Source organism: Engystomops pustulosus, chromosome 9 (assembly GCF_040894005.1).
Source record: "Engystomops pustulosus chromosome 9, aEngPut4.maternal, whole genome shotgun sequence".
Taxonomy (NCBI): Eukaryota; Metazoa; Chordata; class Amphibia; order Anura; family Leptodactylidae; genus Engystomops; species Engystomops pustulosus.
In genome coordinates this window covers 33,501,293-33,522,715 of record NC_092419.1, presented here as the reverse complement: position 1 = coordinate 33,522,715, position 21,423 = coordinate 33,501,293, and the positions used below count along the sequence as shown (strand labels likewise).

At 41.8% G+C, this 21,423-nt stretch overlaps 1 long non-coding RNA gene across 1 annotated transcript in view; it reads right to left on the bottom strand.

Annotated features, from left to right (window-relative positions):
- LOC140076404 (uncharacterized) overlaps positions 1–21,019 on the bottom strand; it is a 43,700-nt gene extending 22,681 nt beyond the window's left edge. The window contains exons 1-2 of the long non-coding RNA XR_011849596.1: positions 20,861–21,019; positions 6,581–6,699 (exon numbers count right to left, since the gene is read on the bottom strand). This is a non-coding gene — a long non-coding RNA (uncharacterized lncRNA). The remainder of the gene's footprint in view (positions 1–6,580; positions 6,700–20,860) is intronic.
- Between the last annotated feature and the right edge of the window lie 404 nt (positions 21,020–21,423).

Genomic DNA, 21,423 nt, shown 5'->3' with positions numbered 1-21,423 from the left:
CAAACATAGGAGCATGTCATCGGTGAAACAAGCTACTTTCCTTTCACTTTCCATTCTCCCCCTTTAATACACCTAAATGGGTCATTTTGTAGTAATGTTACCACCAAGGGTTCCAACGACCAGTCCAACAGCAGGGGTAAAAGCAGGGTGCCTATTTCCAAATAAATCGTGGGGGATAGAAAGCCAGAGCTAAATACTCTGGCCTGTGGGAGCTATAAGACGCTGCAATATAGTTCCCAAAGGGCCCAGTGAGCTCAAACTTATCTAGCACTAAGTGCATCAAGCATTAGAAACATTCCCCTTCGCCTTTACTGGCCACTTCCTCCTGTGCTGCAAAAACCGTACTAATATTGGTCACTGCTGAACTTCCTTCCACACCTGGTGGGGTCCCACTAATTTTGGCAAATCTTCTGCTAAGCTGTTGGCCATAAGTTTGGATAATATTTTGATATCCTGATTTATGAGTGATATCGGCCTCTATGCCCCCGGCTGTTCTAAAACCTTCCCTGATATGGGCATCACTTTAACACATGCTACACTTCCTGATGGAAGGATTTCTCCTGTTTTTTTTTTTTTTTGTTTTGTTTTTTTTTAATACCTCTGCTTGCGTTGGGGTAACCTCTAATATGAGAACCTTATAAAACACACTAGTGTAGCCATCATGCCCTGGTGGTTTCCTTGTCTGAGTCTGTCATGTTCGGCAGTTTCAGCAAGCCTAAGAAGGATTTTCCCCTTTCTATATTCACTGGCTCTTGGGAATACAGTGACCTATAATAATCATACAGTATATTGTTAATGTTCTGGGGATCTTTTTTCAATTCTCCAATTTTGCCTAGAATTGTGCCCACCTTGTAAAAAAAAAATCCACCATAACTCGATCCATTTTGTCTCTCCCGGTCCGTCTCTGTAGGATTATCTAAGCATTTTGTGTAAGCCCCCCCGTAGTCTGTCACTTGATAAGCAATATCAGTTCTTTTCTTCAAAGAGGCAGTATATGACATGATCCGCCCTCTGGTAACGGTTTTCTCTATGTGGTTCATGATCCCCACAATACTCAAGCCGGCATCCTTTGAAAAGATTTAGGAAATTGTCAACATTAGCCAAGTATGACGGGAAGTGCCATAAAATGTCTGTGCCTCCTTTTGAAGATGGTTTTTCCACCTCCAAAACCACTGGAGCATGGTCCGAGATCCCTAGATCACTTATCTCGACCACCACCACATGGCTCCGGATTGCCTGCGAGCCCAGAAAATAATGGATTTGAGACCAGACGTCTTTAGCATGGGAATTATATATTCTTTGTCACTAGGGTGAAAGGTCCTCCATAAGTCTTGTAGTCCCGTTGTCGCCAGTAGTGGTATTCTAGCACCCTGTCATGTGATCTAGGGATATATGTGCTCCCTTTATCCCTCTTTCTGCACCCCCCCCCACACACACACACACACACACACATTCAGGACTGTATTCATATCCCCCTACCAACAATTGGGTCTCTGGGTCTGTTGGTCTCTTGGCTTCTTGGGGTCTCTGGGTCTGTTGGTGTCTTGGCTTCTATTTCTGCAAACAATCTCTATTGTTGTCATTGGTTGCATATGTACAGTGTATTCTGTCTCCCTATTGGACCATCTATGACCAGGTGACAGTATCTTCCATATTCATCTCGGTCTTGCAATAAAATGGTACATTGGGCCCCCTTTCACTGCAGGGGAGCCCAAAACCTGCCCTACCCATAATTTATTCATCTGCTGTATGTCAGCCTCAGTGAGGTGCGTCTCTTGCAAAACAGCTATATCCACCTTCAATTTTTTTTCAGATGGCGTAACGCCATCATCCGTTTACTAGGGGTACGTAACCCCTTCACATTCCTCCTTTTTTTTCTTTCTCCTTCTTGCTTTCCTCCAATTCATTTTCTCCATCGTCTTATTCACATGTTTCAAAATCACATCTCCGACCCTTCTTTCCCCCAACATCTCCATAAAGGATACCACCGTACACATTAGATGGTGTGCCAGTCCCTCTGTTTAAATGTAGGTGTAGCCCATCCATAACAATGTGTATGACCACCTTCAACCTATCCTGAAGCTTCCTGATCTATCCATAAAATTGGTTTCTTTGGCTTGACTTCACACTTTATATTTGATCAGTCCAAACAGATGCTTGAAGGTTGCTGTAAAACTAGTAGAATCCTTAGATGAGACCAAGCATAAATGCACTCGCCTTTTGAAGCCTATAACTGGATTTATATTGCAGCTGGTAGAAATAAACTGCATATGCCTGGATTATACATTGTTAGCTGATGTGAGCTGCTCCTTTAAGAAAGTAGCTGAGCACAGATCATGCACCAGCCATGTGCTCTGCAGCCAGAGGGAAGAACTGGCGTGGATCCCGATGTCCTGGAGGTGAGATCTGCTGCTGACTCTGCCTTTACCCTCCACAATTCCTATAACGCAGTATCTTCCGGTCCAAGGATCTAACCAATATCACAGGGGGTGAGCGAAATTGTGGTAATAACAAATAAAATAACCATCTTTTATAGCTTATTGCATGGATATAATCGATTTGAAGGACGTATGTCCAACAACGTGGTAAGAAACTAACAGATTGGGCAAGAACTGGCAGACAGACCTATATGTCTCCACTTTTACCAGGCTCTGCGATCTATGAAAAGTTTTTTTAAGTTTAAAATTTTTATGAAAATGACTTGCATATAAATATAGCATCAGTTTGTATACTGGATGGTCACAACACTTGGGCTGAAAGCACCTGGCTCCTGTATAGAGGTATATAGAATTTAATTAGAAATATGTGCCCAATATTGAAGCCATGAAGATCAATAAGAGTTAGTAGATAATAGACATAGGTATGATATAGATATATGATGGAGATGGATGTGATATAAATATGCTGTGTTTTTCTTGCCTCGGGTCTGTCTGCTTTGCATTTGGCTTTTATGATCCTATTACTGTGCCCAGATAAATTCCTGTCAGCAATAAACCTCTTGTTTAGCCCCTCTATGTAAACCTCTACAACAGTTGTTTTGGGATCAAAGAAAAATGACTGATTCTGATTTACTGCATGAATCATGCGGTCCAAGAAAAAAGAAAGTACTGAAGACTCTGATGTCTTCTTGGAGAGAAATATACACTCTATATTCTATTATTTTATTTTATTTTTTTTGTATCCCTTACCAAAATTTCAATGAAATCTGGGAGTTCTTTTTTGTTCTTCTTGGAGTGCACAGGGGCATCTGCAAGTATCTAGAAAGCTTCTGCTTGAGTACTACAGCACTCCGTGCAGAGGGGAGAGGCTGTGGAGCTGTATGATGCACAGAAATACAATGGGGCACGTGTATCATAAGTTTGGCTTTGTCCTATTTTTTGGGACTTTTCTTGGCATTTATTTTATTAGATGTATCTTAGCAGTTTATTCTTATTGATACATGTGGCGTTTGGCCTCCAAAAGTCACAATCGGCTCCTAGGTAATTTCTGCGCCCGATCGTGGGCAGCTGTAGATTTGTGCCAAACTTTTTTGCGCACAAGATGCAACTTCCACACCTGGATTCAGGTCATGACTCAGGGAAAACTGCAGAAAACTAGACAATCGCGAACTTTGAAAGAAGACTGTTTAAGGCGCAAAAAGTCATAAATGAGCACAAGCACCATGAAAAGTCTCAAAGATTAAAGAAAAAGGCAAGCGAAAAGTTTGATACTCGTGCCCCAGTAAGAGCAAAGCAGTGTGAGGACCTACTCCCAAGCGTAGTTGTACAAGTTGGGCTACATTCACACGAGCATGTTCGCATGGTGGGCACAGGGAGGAGCGCATGAAAGAGAAGGGGGTGAGCACTGCTCGCCCTTGCCCCTCTCCATACAGATACGTGGTGGATGGCGCCGTATTACGGAGAAAGCTAGGATATGTCTTATCTTTTCCCCTGGTACGGAACAGTATGGTGCCGTATCACTCCGTTCGCCCATTGTTGGCCCCCAACGGTCATGTGAATGTAGCCTTAAACTATTAAATCTGTAAAATTCTTAATCGAATGAATTAATTACTATAATCCCAGTAGTCAAATTTACTCTGATATATTTCTATGAGTCTATAAATCATGCTTTGTCCTAAATAAGAATATTAACAGCAGCATTCATGCTTGTCATGCTCGCAAATACATGTATTTTCCTAGAACTTTGCATTGTGCAATGACATACATTTCTCCAATAAATGTATGAATACATTGACAACTTTGTGTGTCTAATTGTGTAAGGACACTCCCCAACTGGTTACACCTAGTTGTCCAATCTATTTCTAAGAGTAACGGGACAATGTAGAGCTCCAAGAAACCATTCCCCAGAGTTGATGGGAGACAATTATTTAGTAAAGTAGACATATTGGGATGGATGACAGGGCTTCTTTTATAAACTTGTAATTGGTAATATTTCCTTCCTGACAAACACCAGCGGCTCTGGAATATTTACCACTTAGCTAATTGTAGCCTGATGTTTTAATGGATTGACCAGTTTGGTGTCTCTGTGTTTGTTCCCGGTGACCTTGGACACGTCATCTTTTTGCCATGTGCACGCTGTTCTATAAATAGATGGTAATGGATTCAATGTACCTGCATTGTTCTGGTGTGCGGAGCTCAGTGTGCCCAGCCTGACACCATCCAAAAGCAAAACCCAATATCTATGAGATAGGATGATTGTGCTGGATGGTCTGGATTTAATACTGATTTTGAGGCAGGATTTGAGCAGATTCTGCAGGTCTAGCAACTGCATTTATAGAGCGTGTGCCTCGGACAAGGTCACTGTAGCGCAATATTTATTCAAGCTTTGGATAAATTCAATTACTGCTTATTCCACAGCTAAATGCTTTAGTTTATTCTCACAACAACCTTTACCTTTTGTTTTGTGACCATTTTAAAGGGTAACTCCTCCCGCAGTTGCTGGGCAGGCAAATCATTTACTCATCCTTTATACATTCTGCCTACCATTAAATCAAAAAATATGCTTCTGGATAAAACATCAGAGCCACAGCATGTACTTCTACCCTCTGATGTCAAAGGTAGAGGGCAATGGCTGTTTTCTCACCAGTAGTGATAGGAGTTTTGGCATTTGTGAAATCAACAAATTTACACTTGGCCTTGCGACACAGAGGGGTTACTAGAGGGCTGTTTTGGTCTGAAATTTTTCTACTTTCAATTTTGGAATTGGACATGTTGAAACAGTATCTCGTCCAATTTGGAACCTGTATCTAAGGCAAAGTCATACTAGATAAAGTGGAACCTATGGCCAAGGCAAAGTCATACTAGTGAAAGTTAAACTTATGAATAAATATACTGGTTTAGCTAAATCCCACATCATGTTATTAGGCTTCTTTTTACATCATGCTAGGTGCTAAGGGGTCTGCCTTACAAGGTAGCAAAAAGAGGTATTGTTTTCCTTTTCCCACCTTGGAAAACATATTTGCATATTTCCCAGAATCCCGTGGTGGAGCATCAATGGCTAGAAGTCTCCACTCACCTATAAGGCGGCCTTAATTGGCAAACTCTCCATAAGGAGAACTCTTACTTCATGACGTTAATGGATCAGACAGACCACCAGTAGAGAAGATCATTTGATCCACCAACAACCATGAGCAGCTCCCATAGTTGTCCACCATGCAGAAACAGGTGCCGTCCTCATTACCCCAGTCTCTGCTGGAAATGAGTTTTTTTGCTATTCAGTATTTCTGTAGATGACTAGTTATATACTCATCTGTACTGTGTGTGCCAAACCCAATCTTATGGAACTGATCCTGACCACATAATGAAAGCTCGTACTGGGGAGATCTAATCTAATCGTACTGGGGATATGGCTCCCTCTGTTTCTTATAGATTGGATTAAAGAAGCCGACATAAGTTTCTCATCTAAACAATGCTCGAAATGCTGAATTAATATAAATGTTATTGGAAACGATTGCAAAACAATGCATGCAACAGATGGCAGATAGAATTGATTATTTTGCAGTTTATTTCTCGTTAAAGTTTACATGAGACTTGAGCTAAACAACAGACCTACAGACTGAAAATACAGTTATAGATATGCAAAATCTCAACCTGTAAAATAGTTTGCACAAACAATAGAAATAGTCCCATAGGTTGCTATAGGAGCCATGATATGACCGATTATAACATGAGGATGGGATGGAGCCACAATATACATGGGTGATTCTTAAGGATTTAAGAATTCTTAGGTTTGTGGACATGTTTTATTTAAGCAAATATTTACTCTTCCCATGAAATTTTTGGACATTTTAGTCTTCATAGTTCTGTTCTTCAAAATCGCATGAATCCACAAACTGACCATTCTGAGAACGGGATTCCTTGCATCATATCAATATATGATGCAAGAAGTCCCTGCTTTCCCACCATACAACACTGTTAGCAGGGAAGCGGGGAATCTTTGCATCATATATCAATTTTTGAAAACAGATCATCGCCACAATTTCAGCTGTGTGAATAGGGCCTATAAGCAGGCTTTTGTGGAGCATGCTGTGCAGATTTCAATAAACTTTTATTACTCTAAACATTGATTGGATTTTACTTACAGGCTCAGTTTTTATGCAGAGGAATAATGAACAATATCTGGTCTGTTTCTTGTTTGTCTAAATTTTATTAGGACACAGATCTTCATTTCCTTCCTTATTGAATGGTGTTCAGTATCCAGCTGTAAGTATGGACATAACCATCAGTAATATGTATCACATAGTATAACTCTTTCATGAGTGCAAATAATTTATCGAGATCAGGGGCGTAAATAGGAGAATAAGGGCCTCCTAACACAATTTTGAATGGGGCCCCAACTTCCCACTAACAAAAAATTAAATCTACAGGCGGTCCCCTACTTAAGAACACCGACTTACATACGACCCCTAATTAAAAATGGACCACTGGATGTTGGTAATTTATTGTACTTTAGTCCTAGGCTACAATAATCAGCTATAACAGTTATCACAGGTGTCTGTAATGAAGCTTTATTGTTAATCCTGGTTCTTATGACAACCCAACATTTTTTAAGATTCAATTGTCACAGAGAGCAAAAAAGTTCTGGCTGGGATTACAATGATAAAGTATACAGTTCCGACTTGCATACAAGTTCAACTTAAGAACAAACCTACAGACCCTATCTTGTATGTAACCCGGGACTGCCTGTATTTGTATACTTACACATGAGTTACAATAAAACACATTTATGCACTCATATACGCACACATTTATATACATATAGATATACACATATACAGCATAAACATACAGCAGTATACACATAACATGTATACATACATACAGCACACAAACATAGAGTACCATATAGACCCATGCAGCATATACACACATACTGCAAATATACACTTACATACAATACCATATACAGACATGCAGCATATACATGACCAATACACACCCGATACCCACTGTGGGTCCCATATAGGCTGCTATGGCAGCGATCCCTTTAGTTATGCCCCTTTAGTTACGGCCCACATTTATTGAGCTCGGTGCACTGATCATCCATGAATAGATAGCAATTGAAGTCCCAAAAGTTTTACTGCATTTACTTATATGATCTTCAGAGCCCTATGTAGAACTGGTATTTACCACTATAAGGGGAATGTATGGTGGTAGTTATAGTACAGCTGGTAGGGGCCATCACCTCTTGTTTTGAACTTCACTCGTGTAATGGTGAGGGCCTGGCTCTAGTGTCTTCCCACCAGCCACAAGCTCTTGCTTTAGCACTACCCAGTGGATGGTGGGCTGCACCCAGACTTATTATTATTTTTTTTTTTTTAAGGCTGCAATGACAATAAATACCCATCCTAAATTATATTATTCACTTCTTGAAATGAATATACAGTGAGAATTGTATAAAATAGTTGGGCTACATTCACACTGCTATATGGGGGGCATAGACGGCAATTGGCGCACGGCGTGGCACTGTACCCCTCTGTACCCAGTAGAAAGATGGGACATGTCCTATCTTTCTCTGGAATACGGCGCCACGCGTCATGCATTCCTATGGAGAGGGGCGGGGGTAAGCAGCGCTCTCCCCCTCCCCCTCTCCCCGGCACTGCCGTTTACCTGCCGCACTACGGTACGGTGGGCATCGACAGTGTGAATGTAGCTTAAGGCAGAGTTTACGTTTTGTTCCATACATTCTAAGTACACTTCAGGGGGATTCCAATGTATCCTTACATCGTATGGTACAGTTGTATCCCAATGTATAATTATTCAGTGGGATACATTGCCCCAGGATCCCTCAATCCCCCTGAAAGGGGGTGAATAATAAATGAGTGAACAATGGCGATTGGCTGCTGCTGATGTACAGGGTGTTTCCCCAGTGATGTCACTGTCCTTATATGGACAATGACATCACCAAATCCCATCCTCCTGCTGAGCGACGTATCTGATCAGCAGCTGGGGCTTAGGGATGCTATATGCTGCATCCGCTCTCTATAGGCTCTATAGGGCACAGGATGGAAAAACATAACTTGCTATGTCTTTCTATCCTGACTTTTTCAGTGGATAATGGTCAGACGGTGGCAACGACTATGTCTCTGTCTGCCATTACATGTCAATGCATATGCTGAGCGTATACAAAAAATGAGATGTGACCCCAGCCTTAGCAGTGAAAGTAGGTAGGTTCAGGGACGTGGGGCCTCAATCAGTAATATCAAATAGTAGTTTTTAGGCAAATACTTCCTAAATGAGTATTCCTGGTCTACTGTGTTTCTCTAAAAATAATAACAGGACTTTATATTCATTTTTGGTATTGAAATTGGAGTTAGGGCTGATTTTCAGGGGATCATAGTCTCCTGGAACAACATTGTAACTCTCCAAACCCTGAATTCTTTGAATTTATTTTTACTCTATTGCCTGTAGAATCATTGGCACCAATTTACCATGTCTAGTAATGGCACTTTTCTTACATGAGCCTCTCTTGTCCATGCAGCTGCTTTTAGCCATTGCTTCTGTCAGCTCCCTCTTCTTTGCAGCTCCATCCTCCTTCTCCATGCCACCTTTAGCTGACAAGCAGAAGGGGGGCACATTTCAAATACCTATAACTTCTGTATCTGAAAAATACAGTTTACATATATTTTCTCCCCTTTTAAAGTGGTTGGCCACTCTTCAATAAATCTATCCCATTAGCCATGTCTCTGCATGTATATGTACCTGTCTTTTGCCTTCTTTGAGAATTTCAGCCTGCTGCCCTCTACATATATACACAGCCTCCCAGTTTCTCATTCCTGCAGTACATCCTAATGTGCCTCTTCCTCTCACTGTCCCTCTCATTAACAGACACAAGAAGAGGGGAGGGGGAGAGCATGATAAGTCATAATCTCTAGCTACAGCTCCTCCTATTCATCAGTGCTCGGATATGTAAACAAAGATCTTGGGATAGTTTGCAGACAGCATTAAAGTCAGTAGCAGGAATGCTGAATCACTTGATGAACATTCGGGGATTATTATTAAGGCAGTAAAAGCATATAAAATGTTAGTCTGGCCAACCCCTTTAAAATCACACAAGGATTGTGTTTCCAAGTCCCACAGAACTGGAGATATCCATAGTTAAAATTAAAGAGGGGGATGGGAGCTCTGTATGAAACTTGCACTGCACTGTAACAGTCAATCCATGTGCAAAATATGAGGAGAGATTATCCTCTTTTAAATGACACCAGAACTGTATTTCTAGCTGCTCGCTACTGAGAAAAGGCTGAAAAATCATTTTAGGGATTATGTTTAGGATTGGAAACCGTGTACTCCCAACATGCTACAATACATTTAAGCCAAGGAGGACACAGAGATCATGGAGGGGAACCACTTCCCTAGACTTAAAACTAGGTCCTTTGCAATGAGGGTGCATGACTGTATTTAGCACAGAACACTTTCGGTATTTGACAGGTCTTGTTAATGTTCCTTGTGTATCTAGTACACAATAATGCTCAGATGATGGTTAGTCTTGCCAATGGTTGTATGTAGCACCGTCCTAAAGAAAAATCATCCACACAATGTAGGATAATTCTCTAGGTTTGTGGCCAACTCCAGACTCCACAGGTAGTGAAGAAGGAAAGATAAGACTAAAATACATGTCCTCTTCCTGACAATACCCGTTCTGTTCTCTTACCCACTTGGCACTCTCAGTTGTGTCTTGGAGAAATAAAACAAAAGGCTATCTGTCAGCCAGCAGGTGCGGGGCCCGGACCTCCCAGCAAAGGCTTAGATTACTGCCAGGAGGACAGAGGTGTTTTCTTTGCTATTTACTTGCATGATGATGGTAGATTGAAAAGTCATATTGTCTTTGCTCACTAAACAGATAGTTTGAAGCAATGCCACGATTGTCGTACCCATATGGCTTTCACATGATCTATAGAAGCCACATTGCCCCTGTACTAGTGCAGCCTAAGAGGGGATGGATCTATTGCAACCTGTTTCCCCTGTTTATATGTTAAAATATATAACCTCTTCATTTTTATTATTTCAGGAAGGAAATTCTTGGCCTCCCCTTAATTTTTTGACCAAAGATTTCTCAAGTTACTTTTGTAGTCTGAGACCATCCTCCCAATTCCTGTGGAGCGTAGATGACATTGAATGGTGTCAGGGTGACATTTAAAGGATGAGGAAGCAGGGGAGATGGACAGACAGTGTAAACAGCATTTGAAGCTACAACACGAGTGGGCTCTTGTAACGCCACCCAGAGCCCTTCTGGCTCATTAGTATAATTTTAAAACTTGATTTTAGAAGGATAGCAGGTAAATTACACACCTGATCTATTAAAATATGAATCCAACTGTTCCATTTGGTTAACACCGTAACAGAAATAAAAACATTTTACAAGAAAGCATCATTACAATAATAATAGAAATATACAAGGTGTGTATACTGACTGTATTGTTTTGGGTCATGCAGGACCCTTATCAGTAGCATGTGAGAATGACAGCATGGTAGATCATTCAGAGAGCCGAGAAGCGTTCCTTCAGGATGAAGGAAGTTCTAATATTCTTTTTACCAAGAACACTTAGTATTTCCTAGGGACCTCATTATTTGTTCTGCAGACAAACCCTCATACAGCTATGTAAACAGAAAAATAAAATTTCATCCTCAAGTTAAAATGTTTAAATATAGAGATGTTCCATCTACAAATGAGAAAAAAAAACTATTATTATTCTGGCTACTGGGCTTAAATAATACACTGCCACTTGCTGATTCTATAGGGGTTTTCTATGCATCAGTTACCTCCCTTACATCTCGGACATAATAAAAATCAAAGATAACGCATCTAGGGGAAACGCCATCATTGCATCACTACTGACAATAGATGATGTCACAGCTTATCCCCTCCCCCTCCCTGTACAATGACCTCTATATAGATAACACTGACCCATCATTACATCACTACTGACAATAGATGATGTCACAGCTTATCCCCCTCCCTGTACAATGACCTCTATATAGATAACACTGACCTATCATTACATCACTACTGACAATAGATGTCACAGCTTATCTCCTCCCCCTCCCTGTATAATGACTTCTATATAGATAACACTGACTCATCATTACATCACTACTGACAACAGATGTCACAGCTATGTACACATCCTATCTGTAGGAAAGTTTTGTAGGCATGTTCTGTGCAGACTATGAATTTTCTTAGCATTGTCCCTTTAAGATTAACTCTTCCATTAATTCAGTATGTATCATGTTTCCAAACACTATTAACCCAGAAGCCTGCTGCAGAGAACACGGAGGTGTCTCCTCTGAATATAAATGAGTTAAGCTTAGCTTAGCTTTATTACCTGGAAGACATAGAGGCAAGAAAATATGTTCACAGGTTAGAAAATAATTTATTTAGCCGGTCCTGCGGCTCACTGCTTATGTTCTGCTGTTCTGTCCATTTCTGTAATTAAGTCCTGGCTGGGGTTGAAAATGGAGAAAAGATTGATGAATGCTGTCAGGAACACATTAAATATGCATTATTTAATTTTTCCTGCTTCGCTCTGCTCTGCATATGTAATTAATAGAACACATAGATCTGACACTAAAGTGAAAACTGCCTTTTATTGAGATGCTATTCATAGATACGTTACAATGGGGGATTTATCATGTGATGGTGCATAGTGCGCCACCCCTCCGTCATGCCGGATATATAAGGACGCTGGTCGTTCTTAGAATTGCGCTATAACCTTCGCCAGAACAGGTGCAGCTTATAGCTGGTGCACAGGAGTGGGGCAGGAACAACCCAAGTCGGCTCACTCGGACCCCTTCAAGCCCCTCCTGGTCCACTTGATGTGGTGGTGGCGTAAGGGGGGAAATAATCGCAATTCCTGACGGTGCTCAAGGAATTGTAATTATTTCACGGTATGATTGCCAATTTTCAAGCTTTGATAATCTATACCCAAGTTTTTGTATAATAACTAATCTCTGATATAGGGACAGATTTGAAGTACGTTTTCATTGATGCTCTATTAGAATGGCGTTCCCTATTCACTATGATTTGGATCTGATGAAGATGGTAGAACACCATTGAAACATGTTATCTTGTTCCTGATTCATAATCTTGATGACCCTTAACCCTACATAACATGGTCCTTGCTGAAACTTAACATGGTTTTTGGTGCAGTCCAAAATTTTCCCCATCCCTCTAACAGATCACAATTCTAACTCTCTAATGGAACTGAATTTTCCCCTCTCCATCTCCTCCTCTGATGCCACAGGGTACCTTCTCTCGCTCGTAAACATTGAATCTACTCAGATTGCTTTTGATGATTAAATTTAATATTTTACAGTAAAAAGTTTAGGTTGGGAAATATTTTTTGCCTCCTTGGAATTGATAATGTCTCACACATGCTCTCTCACAGGAGACCCTCAACTTCTACAAGCGAAGGTCATTGAACGATGAAAAAGTTACATGTGTCGGAAAATGGGAACTTTTTGAAAATAAATTGATCATCCTGATCCAACGAATAAAGGGGAGAACTGACCAGATTAACTAGGAGCGTGCAACACTATTAAATGATGTGACGCAAAGTGCACATTAGTAAGGTAAACTGCACTAAGGCTACATTCACACTGCCGTTGCCTGCCATACCATAGCACAGCCGGCACACGGCAGAGCCAGGGAGAGGAGGAGGGGGAGAGCGACTCTACACAGGAATATATGGTGCACGGCGCCGTACTCCATATAGGGCATATGGAACTGAAATACCGAGGGGGGGGGGGAGATGCTCTATATTTCTACACGGTTTGCATACAGTACAGTATAAACAACGACAATGCAAATAGTTGGACGTATTGAAATTAAAGTGGCCGTATGAAACCCGTAAAAAAAAAAAAAAAAAAAAACTTTTGGTACGGGTAGCATATGGCCATTTACATACGTTCATGTGAATGCAGCCTAAGGTTACATTCGCACAAATGAATGCCCACTTGGGCCTATCCGGGAGGGCATATGTCTGGCACCATGGAGGAGGGGTGACCTCTCCCTTCTCCATAGCAATCCATTGCACACGGCCCCATAACACGGGCTTATCTTTTCCCATGAGTACGGAGCACGTCACTGTATCGCTCCATGCACCCATTGCTTTCTGTGGACATATGTATAGCTGCAGGCGTACATACGTCCCCCATATGATTTTGTGAATGCGGCCTAAGGCAGATTGAACCGGTTTTCATATATCTGGACCACTGTGTGCTCATATCCAGCCAAACTGATTGGGCTGCACCAGTTTTCTGGCCTACTGTGCACAAGAGTGTTTTTGTAGCATGTGCATCTATTTAAGAATTGTCTGTGCCAGTCACGGCTCCACTGTGCCCACAGGACTGAAAAATGTGCGCCTAAAGGAGCGCGTTAGTGCTTTGTTGGTGCACACATGTCAAGCAGTGCCAGATGCGCCAGATTAATGAAGACCACATGTGAGTATTCAGTAATCTGGCACACCCTGCACATGCATGAGGCAAACTGCAGTTTTGATAAATCTGGTCGATGGGTTGGTGCTTCATAATAGAGATGGACAATGACCCAGAAGTTTATGAAAGCAAAGAAGTGAACAGTCTTGAATGGCCAAGTCCCACACCAGATATCTCAACCCAATTGAGCCACATTAACCCTTTCAGGACCTGGCCTTTTTTGTTTTTTAATTTTAATTTTTTACTCCCCATGATCAAAAATCCATAACTTTTTTTATTTTTCCATGTCCAGAGCTGTGTGACGGCTTATTTTCTGCGTAACAAATTGCACTTCATAGAGATGGTATTGAATATTCCATGCCGTGTACTAGGAAGCGGGAAAAAAATTCCAAATGCAGTGAAATTGGTAAAAAAACGCATTTGTGCCGTCTTCTTGTGGGCTTGGATCTTACGGATTTCACTGTGCGCCCCAAATGACATGTCTACTTTATTCTTTGGGTCTGTGCGATTACGGGGATACCAAATTTGTGTAGGTTTTATAATGTTTTCATACATTTAAAAAAAATTAAAACCTCCTGTACAAAAATTTTTGGGGGGATTTTGCCATCTTCTGGCGCTAATAACTTTTTTATACTTTGGTGTACGGACTGTTCGACCTTGTGATCACTTTTTATAGAATTTTTTTAAATGACAAAGTGCCATTTTCGACTTTGGGCGCGATTTTCCGTTACGGGATTAAACGCAGTGAAAAACCATTATCATATTTTGATCGGGCATTTTCGGACGCGGCGATACCTAATGTATATAATGTATTTACTGTTTATATTTATATCAGTTCTAGGGAAAGGGGGGTGATTTGAGTTTTTAGGGTTTTTTATTAATTTTTTTTTTAACTTTTTATTTTTTATTTTTAGTACTTTTCAGACTCCCTAGGGTACTTTTAACCTATCCGATCCTATCATATACTGCCATACTACAGTATGGGGATTTTGCTACTCATACATTGTAATTCAATGCACATTGCACATTGTAATGCATGGGTTAACCCGATGATGTCACGGGGAGCGGCGATCCTCTAAAAGATGCCGGCGCCCACGCGCCGCCATCCTTTTGAAGCCGCCAGCAGCATTGCCGGCGGCGATCGAGGTGAAAACACCCGCGATTGGTGCAATATGCAGCAAAGACTTGCCGGCTATGGAGAGGGCTCAGCGCGTGAGCCCTCTCCATGCACCCGCGGCCGACCCGTGACGTGCTATTACGTCCCGGGTCGTGAACGGGTTAAAGCCAGAAGCTGCCTGAGCGGGGCTACTATGTCCCTGTAAACAAACAGGGGCACTGCAAGGAGAGCCCGTGGAGCGGGATACCGGGGGGGGGGGGTGGGCGCTCAATGACGCAAGTACAGTTTATCATTTTTATGCTTTAGTTCCTCACATTTTTATGTTTTTTATGTGATCATTTTGTTCAACACACAGAGTTAAAATTGAAAGTCTGAACTTCAACTGCATCTGAATTGTTTTGTTCAAAATTCATTGTACAGAACCAAAAAAGAAAAATGTTGTCTCACAAAATTTTATATAGTTGGTTATCTCCTAATATCTGTAGGTCACATGTCTGTTAAGGATGTATGGAGCAGGCTCATACACAAGGCTGGGTTCGCATCACGTTTTTTACATCGGCCTGACGCACACTGAAACGTATACGTTTAAAAATTGACAAACTGATGAATTTTGTGTCTTCCGTCTACATTAATTTGATGTATACATTTTATGTCACATCCATTTGCATCGGTTTCTACACTTTAAAAACGTATACTTAAACGCAAAACTTAAACTTTTTTTTTTCCACTTCCTGTACCTCCTGAAGCCATTCCCATGTGTCCTTATCAAGATTGAGAATTTTAAGATTCAAATATGGGCATGAAATCAGATGTGACGGATTTATGCATACCCTTGAAGAAAATGGACAAAAAGGACATGGAAAACGCATCAGCCCACGTTTTTCACAGGACTACAAACTTACACTGTGTGCGCATCTATTATGTCCATAGAGATTAATGAATACGCCATAGCACATGTTTCAGTCAAAAACGTGTCCGTCAGGCAGATGATAAAAACGTGATATGAACGCAGCATTATGCCGCTATGAGTGCTTCTGTTAGATGGTGGCCCTTAAGTGACACCACTGCTGTGTGCCGCCATCTTGGATCTGGCCGGCGTCCCCACAGACTTCATTGGTTAGCGTTTGACTGGTTGCTGTGACAGCCAGGACCAGGCCCGGCTCCAGCACCTGGCATACCTGGGCAGGTGCCGGGGCCCAGAGAGCTGCCGGGGGCCCACACACGCTGTGCACATCTTCAATCTTTACTTCCTGTGATTGAGCTGTGTCCTGCACTGTTCCTCCCCCACTCAGACAAGACACAGCACAGGGAGGGGCTGCAGAGCTGCCTGTGTGGTGCAGCACATTATGGGTTAAACCCTCCCCCTATCACCTCTTCCCACGGAGCTGCAGTAAAGCTGAAATCCGGCACCTCAGAAATCGGGACGAAGAGGTGGAGGAGGAGGAGAAGCCTGAAGACTCCTCTGTATGATTCCAGGGCTGCTGCAGACACTTCAGGGAGTGTGATGGTATGTGACATGTATGGATGTGTATATAGTGAGTGTATGGTATGTGCATAGCTCCCAACCGTCCCGATTTTGACGGGACTTTCCCGTTTTTCGTACCTCTGCCCCGCGTCACGGGCAGCTATGATATTGTCACGGATTCTCCCCCCAGGTCCCGCTGTGTCCCGGCGCTGTGTCCGCATAGTAAATACTTTGAAAGTCTGAACTCACAGTACAGAATGGCTTCTACAGACATCGGGAGGGAATCCTTTTCAGAGAAGTGTCGGGCTTAGCGCAGAGCAGGGACCACGTCATCAGCTTCAGATCTGTCCATATATGGTCACTGCATCTCCTAGGGTTCCCCAGAGCAGACATCGGGAGGGAATCCTTTTCAGAGAAGTGTCGGCTTAGTGGAGAGAGCAGGGGCCACGTCATCAGCTCAGATCTCTATCTGTCCATATATGGTCTCCAGGTCTTCCCCAGACACAAGCTCTTTATATAATTAAATTAAATAAAGTTTTGGCCAGGCTGGGATTCGAACCTGGGACCCTCTGCACCATAGACAGGAGCTTAACTAACTGAGCTATAAGCCCAGTGATACAGAGCTGAGGATTTCTGGTAACTAAGACATGTTATCTGCCATTTACACTGTGACACAGACTAATGCACTGATATATAGAGAGGGATCTTCTCAGAGGTTATTATTGTAATTATTGAGACTATTATTATTATTATTATTATACATTTTATTATTATGGAGATGATTATTAATAATGGTAAAAATAATAATCATCTCAATAATAATAATAATAATAATAATAATAATAATAATAGTCTCAATAATTACAATAATCTGAGAAGATCCCTCCCTATATACCAAGGCAGTATATAGTTCTTAGTTACCAAAATTCTCCACTTGTTAATCACTGAGGTTATAGCTCAGTGGGTTGAGGCGCTGTGTTATTATTGCACATGGACACTGCAGGTTCTGGGTTCAAATCCCAATGAGGATAATATTTTTTTTTTTTTTTTTAATTATGATTTTTATTATTTTTAATATGGCTAAAATTTGGGGCGTGGCCAGGGAGTGATTGGGGGTGTGGCTTAGGGGGTTCGCCGCGGCACGCTACGCGTGCCGCCATTTTGTCCCTCTTTCCTTTTCCCAAATGTTGGGAGGTATGTATGTGTGATGATGTGTTTGCCTGCATGTATCTGTCTGTCAGTGTGTGTGTGTGTTTGCCTCCATGCTTGTCTATCTTTATGCATGTCTCTGTATCTATCTGCATGTACCTGTATCTGTATGCATGTCTGTCTGCCTGTATATATGTTCTTGCTGGTTGTGTGGATGTGTGAATGATATTAATCATCTCAAATGCACATGAGAAGCAGAGAGGGTTCTGTGTAAGCAGGGATGTGTGTTATGAGGTTCCGCAGCAGCTCAGGTGTGTGTTATGAGGTTCCGCAGCAGCTCAGGTGTGTGTTATGAGGTTCCGCAGCAGCTGAGTTGAAGTTTCAGTTTTATTACTTGGCAGAGTGGAGGGGCACACATTTTTAGGTTCGCCCTGTTGGTTAAATGCCTCAAAACTGCCCTGACCGTGACATGACTGTTTGGGATGATAAACTGGGGAATATTTCAGGGAACAGGAGACAATTTTTTTAGTTTTTGAATTTTTAATGCTGGCACGTGAGTTCACTGCAAAGGGGCCCACTGAGGCTCTTTTGCCCAGGGGCCTACTGATACCTGGAGCCGGCCCTGGCCAGGACCCTAACAGAGAGTACCATGGCTGTTATAGCAGGACCTGTAAAGCAGTCTGCGATCAGCAGGTGTTTTTTTTTTTTTTTTTTCTTCTCAGATCGTGAATTTATAATTCCCAATTCTGTAATATTGCAGTATATTGTGCAAGTGATTGGACCCTCTGGGGTTAAAGAGCCCTGGGGGGTACAGAAATTTGTAAGAAAATAAATTAATTGAAAAAATATATAATACATACACAACCCCCTTTCCCTACTAACATAAAAATAAACAAATAAAATCATAAATGTTAGGTATCGCCACATCCCATGTTCTGATCTATCAAAATATAAAAACGGTTATCCCAACTGCGAACCCCGTGATAGAAAATGTCCATACTTCTATTTTTTTCGCCATTTTCCAACACATATAAAGTTGAATAAAAAGTGATCAAAAAGTCTGTTCCAAAAATGGTAAATGTCAGCTTCCAAAATTTGGAAAACTTTTTTGGCATCAGAATATAGTGAAACGAAGAATTTTTTTTTTTTTTCCCCCTAAAAAAGGTTTTTCGGTATCTTCATGATTGCAGCAACCCAAAGATCTAAGAAGAGGTGTCATTTGGAGTGTACAGTGAAAGCCGTAAAAACAAAACGCACAACATAATGGCAAGAACGTGTCAATTTCACCACATTTTTAATATTCTTCCAGATTTCCAGTGAATGGCAGGGAATATAAAATGCCATCACTCAAAGTACAATTTGTTACTCTGAAAATAAACCCCAAAAAGCTACATGGAAAAATAAAGATTATAGATTTTTGAAGGTGTGGAGAGAAAAAAAAATGAAAAAACGGTCCAGGGTTAAAAAGATTCAAAAACTTTGCACAAAAAATACTTTAGACGCTATATTCTGACATACTGAGTGTAAAAAAACTTGGCAAGGTGTTTTTTTTTTTTTTTTTTTGTGTGAAGGTCGGAAATTTTCATTGGTATAATTTTGACAACTACCGGTGGTCCCCAGGCTACGTACAAGATAGGTTCTGGAGGTTTGTTCATAAGTTGAATTTGTATCCAAGTCGGAACTGTAGAATTTATAATTGTAACCCCAGACAAAATTTTTTGCGTCTCTGTGACAATTGGATTTTTAAAACTTTTGGGTTGTCATCAGAACCAGGATTAACAATAAAGCTTCACTACAGACATCTGTTTATTGTAGCCTAGGACTAAAGTACAGTAAATTACCAACATCCAGAGGTCTGTTTGTAACTAGGGGTTGTCTGTAAGTCGGGTGTTCTTAAGTAGGGGTCCGCCTGTATACAATATTTTGATATATATATATATATATATATATTTTTTTTTAATTAAACTTTTGGACAAGTTTATTCCTTACATCGTTCCCCACATGGGATAATCTGCAATATTAGATCCCAATGAACGACGGCTATAACGAGAGGCTCTTACAGGTTCTCAGCTGTCAAAGCAACCAATCGGCGCCCTCTGATTATGTCACGCCATTTTACGCTGACCGGTTGAACCCCATTGTCCTTTTTTTAGGGAAAATGACGTATCAGCGCTTTTCATTTCTGACGTATATTTTGATGAGGAGGTAAAATAAAAACAAAGTTTACGAAAAAAGTTGCGGAACTTTTTGCACAGCGAAGATTAACCCTTCTCATAGTGTCTGTGTTTCTCTATGGTTGTCAGGAATTCAGTGGACATTACATACCATGAGAAGCCATACGCTATGTCTAAAGTGTATATTCAGCTTAATCGCTTCTGGGAAAGAGGGGGGGGGGGGGTAACGTGAGGACAAGGTGACACAGCATGTCCCTTCCCCAAGGAGGATATTATGTCACTTAGCGTTTCTGCAGTGTCGTTACATTGTGTATTTTCTACAATGTGGCCTGTGTTGTAACGAGGGGAAGGAGACGCCTGTGCCCCTCCGTGGCCAGGGTGCAGCACGTGCAGGCCGCAGCGTCCTACACCAACTAGTGAATTTGCTGCCACTAATTGCTCCGAGTCACCTTTTTATTGTAGTGCCGGATTTATTGTGCGGCTCTAGTGTAGGTTTTAGCTATGTTGCCATGGTAGCAGCCAGCCCTGCGCTCCACAATACGACACCGCTCCCAAAGGCCATTAGGTGCTCTGTTTTTTTTTTTTGCGGACTGTACCAAGTCACTGCAGCAGAGGGAGACAGGAAATGCTTCCTAAGAGCTACGTTACAGATTTCGTCGCATTTTAATCTCGTTTCACCAACCCCTACCCCCGGCCGCTGCAACATTTTTGAACAATTTAGAAAGTGGATATTAGTATGCGTCTCTGTAGCGGCGGCGTTTAACCTCTTCACTGCTGTCGCCTGCTTTACACTGCAGATTTTTTTTCCCCCTCTTCCTCTGCCTGCCTGACATTTCCCCCCCCAAACCCCCCCCCCCCCCCCCCCCCCCCCCCCGCAGCTGCATAGTTTCATCCCAGATGCACGTCCCAGCAATGAAGTTATGTACGCGGGGCGTGCTTTAATTTCGTTATGCCTAGTGATTTCAAGAGCCAGGCTTTTTAAAATGGCGGCATTCATTCTACACCCATGCTAAAGCCTCACCCAGCACTCTGTCCGTCTCGCTTAGTGCTGCTTCTGCTTTTTCCCATATGGCATTCTGCGGCTGAGGATTGGGTCTTCTGGGATTGCTAGATCAGCATATAAGCATAAGGTAAGCCGGGTCTGTCCTTCTCCATGTGCGGCGTGCTGGCAGCTTCACAGGCGGCATCACTTCTGACTTTGCATTTGCGGGCAAAGCGGAGATTTTTTATTTTTTATTTATTTTTTTTATTTCTTAGCATCTCGCAGGGTGTGAATGTGCAGTAATGCGCTGATAGACACCACTATGGATTTTGATCCTCACCCCCTCTGCAGGATTTGGAGAGTGTCTCTTACTCCTCTGTCACAGCCCTAGAAAGTGGCTGCAGGTTCCTCGCACTGGCATCATGGTCTTTGCGGTCGTATAGGCTCCATATGGTCCGCGTTACGTGACACTTGTCTATTGTTACTTCTAGTGCTTTGAGCAAATTGCTTATTCCAATCTGTTCCGTCGCGTCTTGATTTTAGAAATTTTTTTTTCAGGACTTTGTTACTTTGTCGACCTTAACATCGCACATGCACTTTCC